This window comes from Tenrec ecaudatus, chromosome 14 (assembly GCF_050624435.1).
Source record: "Tenrec ecaudatus isolate mTenEca1 chromosome 14, mTenEca1.hap1, whole genome shotgun sequence".
In the NCBI taxonomy this organism is placed as follows: Eukaryota; Metazoa; Chordata; class Mammalia; order Afrosoricida; family Tenrecidae; genus Tenrec; species Tenrec ecaudatus.
In genome coordinates this window covers 61,489,731-61,494,538 of record NC_134543.1, presented here as the reverse complement: position 1 = coordinate 61,494,538, position 4,808 = coordinate 61,489,731, and the positions used below count along the sequence as shown (strand labels likewise).

The 4,808-nt window shown below is 36.6% G+C and overlaps 1 pseudogene; it reads right to left on the bottom strand.

Moving 5' to 3' along the window:
• Nucleotides 1-3,777: 3,777 nt before the first annotated feature.
• LOC142426912 (U1 spliceosomal RNA) lies at nt 3,778-3,905 on the bottom strand (annotated as a pseudogene).
• Nucleotides 3,906-4,808: the final 903 nt, after the last annotated feature.

The window sequence follows — 4,808 nt, the reverse complement described above, 5'->3', positions numbered from 1 at the left end:
TAAACAAGTCCAATATCAGAGGAGGCCTGTATTAACGCTTCAATTCTGGGCACCCCATTACCAGAAGGCTATGGATAACAGTGAAAGCCCAAGTCCATTTGGTGGGTCCCCCCATGGATTAAGTCTCAGGTGAATTCCCTCTAACCATTTACCCAGAATGTGAATAACCCTGCTATTAGACAAAGTACATTGGCAAGTGTATAAAGGCAGATATCTCACTCACTGCCACCGGGTCAGTACCAACTCATATCACCGCTATTCAGCAGAGGAGAACTGCCTCTGAGGGTGTCCGAGACTGTAACTCTTTGCAGCCTCATCTTTCTCCCAAAGAGCAGAAGCATCTCAAACTGCTGACCAATGTGTAGCAAACAAGTAACCAGAGCTCCCCAGGCAGACGGGGTTAGAATAAAATGCAACAGTCTGCCTTCGTTTCCCTCGGCACTGTGGGTTACATGCTGCACCGCTAACCAAGAGGTGGGTCCTTTGAAACCATCAGCGCTCTCCTGGAGAAAGTCCAGGCTTTCTCCCCTGACGACTTGCACTTTCAGAAACCCACTGAAGCGCTTCTACCTGCCTTCTAATCTGGAAGAGACTCAAAGGCTGTGTGAGTTTGATTTTGGTTTGGACCCATTTTTCATTTGTTTTAGTTCTTTTATTGTTTGCTTTTTTGGTAATCGTTTTTCTGTGTTTTATTTTGTTATGGTTTTTTTTTTAATATGGCATTCAGGATAGAAAACTGAAGGAGACAGTCAACAGATTAAAATTTTCTTAGGGTTATGGCAGGGTAAGTTGGGGAGGTAATAATGAGAATAAAATTGAAAAAAAAAGTGTTCTAAAATGGATTTTCGTGAATCTGGCTAGACCAGAGCATGTACACGGATACAGATAAAACCTGGAAACATAGGGAATCCATGACAGAGAAACCCCTCAGGGCCAATATTAAGAGTAGCAATAGTTGGAGGGGAAGGGGAAGGTGAGAGAAGAAAGGGAGAACTGATCACAACTACCTATAAACAAGCCCCTCCCAGGGGGATGGACAACAGAAAAGTGGGTGAAGGGAGACGTTGGACATGACAAAATAATAATAATTTATAAATTCTCAAGGGTTCGTGAGGGAGGAGTGGCGGGAGGGAGGGGGAAAATGAGGAGCTGATACCAAGGACTCAAGTAGAAAGCAAATGTTTTGAGAATGATGATGGCAACAAATGTACAAATGTGCTGGATACAATGGATGTACATATAGATTGTGATAAGAGTTGTATGAACCTCCAATAAAATGATTTTTTCTAAAATTTATTTTGGTGATGATTGCATAATTCTTTAATATTTCAATTAAGCCATTGGTTTTATATGCAAATTATATGTCAATTACACTATTAAAATCTTAAAACTATCTATAAAAGATTCCAGTTTAAATACAGTAGGAACTTGACTGCTTTTAAAGCCTTTAGAGAAACAAATGAAAATATGGCAAAACACTAACTCAAATAATATCTTGGTTTGGGTAATATTTTTGAGCAAAGTAGATGTTTTAAAAATACTGTGCCCAACTTTCAGGTTTTCCCCAATGAGCATGTGTTATTTTGATAGAGAGGCAGTATGCAAATATAATCAGAAATGAGCTTGAGGGATAGTTTGGCCTATGCTAAGGCTCAGAAGTGAGCTGTAGGATTTAAGAGATTATCCATTGCTGGACTTCAGTGTCGTTAAGACTGTCAGCTTGGCTCCTCTTCTGGATGATTTTGCAAGCCTTGAATTTCTTGGCACTGATTTCTACTGTCTCTAGGTGTTCTATTGTTATTTTTAGCTTGGTGCTTATTTTGCCCTGCAAATTGCATATTGTTTCTGCTGAATCAAGACTATAAAATTCTGAAAAACAGTCTACTAGTATATTTTAAACTTTTATTGATAAACAGTTGTTTCTCATCTTTCTAACAGTTGTATTTCAGTGCACCCTTGAGGATTTTAAGCAGATCTCTTCTAGTGGTTTTGTTCTTGTGTTTTCTTTCACGTTATATGCCCAACAAAACATACAATGTTGATGGACAAGGATATGCTGCGTCTCGCAACAATGGGCTCAGCAGTAAGAGCAGCGGTGAGGATGGCATGGGACCAGTGGCGCTTCATTCTGTTGAGTATAATGTGAGTCAGAAACAACCGGCACCTCACCACAGCCACATAGCCTGTGAAGTTTTTCTAGATAGCTTTTCTAGAAATAATGAAAACACATGGAGCTCTGAGATATTCATGGCATTTTTCAGGGGATGGCTATTGGAAGGGAGAAAGAAGGGGCCATAAATAGAAAGGGAAGCAAAATGAATGGAGAGGGAAAAAGGACAAATGATTTCCACTTGGTGTTGCTGTCCTCAGATTGTTTATGTGGCAAATTATCTTGCCTGCAGTCAAATAGTGATATGTGGATGTGCGTGTAGGAAATATTTGGTCCTATCATTGTGCTATGCCTGGGCTTAAAATAACAATGAGTCGTTTATCAGTTCTGACTTGTTCTTTGTTAATAGAACATAATATTTCTGGAAACTAACATGTGTACCTTATCTATTTTAAGCTTTTCCCTATATGTCTTATCTTCTAATATCATGAATAAATGATATATAGGGAAAAATTTATTATCTTTAAATTATTTGTATGGTATTTATTACATTTGCTATCCATAAAAGAATGATAAAAGCAATCTGTTCTACCATAGAGTTATAAGTCAGATATGTATGCTGTATGTTAAAAAGATTTACAAATCATCTATTGAAACGGAGATTTGTAAGAAAATCTTAACATAACCTTAAAATCTAAAATCCTTGTAATTTAACAAAAGCCCACATGTAAAAATTATTAGACTCTCTAGAATGTGGATAGAATAAGTACTGATGTGCAAAAGAGCCTGCCATGAAATCTACATATGAATGTGTCCTGCCATCTAGAGACCTAAAGGAGAGGAGGTGGAAAACAGCCTCTGCGCGTGAGATAAGACTGCAGTGGACACTTTGACATGAAGCAATACATCTCAATGACCATAAATCTATGGATCATACTGCATGTTGGACTATAATGGAGATCTCTAATTATCTTGATAGAATTTGATTTAGTATAGCATTAAAACGGATTTGAGGATGTGTTTCTTAATAGGCCATTTATAGACACGAGTCAAGTAGGTATATAGGTCTAAGGGTTTCATTTCATGGAAGTACAAGCTCGGTGTTAAGATGTGATGGTTGTACTAATAGTCACACTCAAGAAAGTGGCAGAGAAAAGTAGACAATTCCATTTAGGAGCGTAATATGTAAATGGATGATAATAATTTGATACCATTGTCCTTATCCAGTCTGGGTAATTCTTTTCGTGTTGACCCACTAAACTGTAGATGCGTGAACTGGAAGCTTCACTTCTGTATAAACAGCCTGAATCTAACCAAAAGATTAATCTGTGCCATTTGCTCAGTGATGGATGTGTCATTTGGCAGGGATTTTTTTTTTCATCCAAGTTTGATATAGCTGCTTTCTTTACTTTTTCCCTCCTTCCAGCAACTTGGTGCAAAGTTTTGCACAATATCTGTGTGTTATTCATGGTGGTGCAGGAAAATTAGCAATAGCCCAGGAATAAATAAATCTCCATTCTGTGCACTGATACATATAACATGTTATGTGTGCGACATTTGGACAATACATTCACATAGGAAAGGAGAGTACTAATGTCACTTACAGCGTGTAATATTATAGAATTACATAATAAATTTGAAAATGTTTCATGTATTTTGATGCAACTTTATTGTGCGGTCGAGTTTCCCACATTGGGGAAATCACAGAGATCAGCACATCTGGAGTGCAGTGGATAAGTCTTGCCCTGGGAAAACCACCTTCGTGATAATGGTGTCTCCCCTGCCAGGTAAGTATGAAAAATTTATATGATTTTGTAGAAATATTTTTTACTTACTCTCATAGAGTGTGTAGAAATTTAATTATAAAAGATAACACCAAAAAAAGATAACACCTATGACAAAATTATCTACAAAAGAGCTATATTTTTTCAATTATTTCTAATTGTTGCTAGGATTGGATGGACAAGGAAAAGTGGGTGAAGGGAGACAATGGACAGTGTAAGATATGACCAAATAATAATTTATAAATTATCAAGTATTCATGCTGGAGGGGGTAGGGAGAGGGAGGGGGGGAAATGAGGAGCTGATTCCAGGGGTTTAAGTGGAGAGCAAATGTTTTAGAATGATGAGGGTTATGAATGTACAAATGTGCTTTACACAATTGATATATGTATGGATTGTGATAAGAGTTGTATGAGCCCCTAATAAAATGATTTTTAAAGATCCAACAACAACAAAAGCAGAAAAATAAGAGGGAAGGAAGTAATTGTAGACATCCTTCTGGTCAAATATGATGAATTAGTCTCCTTTAGATATCACTATATTACTTCTTTCCATCAGATCATAAGCATTTGATTCAACCCTGCCATCAACAAAATATAATATTAATGTAAATGGTTTCTATAGAGGAAATAACAGGGTTGGACTCCTCTAATAAGCAGGTGAAAATGAGACATTAAAAATTACTGGTGCAAAATGATCATATGAGAGATTTTATTTTTAAATGATACCCTTAATGATATATTTAAGAGGAAATCATCATATTTAGCCATTTTTAGCACATGACCACAGGTTACATTTTTCTTATATCATTTTTCCTCCACTTGTCAGAATGAAAATCTGAAATAGTGATAAGCATTAAACTAATTAAAGTATCAAGAAAGGTACATGTATTTTAAAATAAAATAGTAAAATAAAA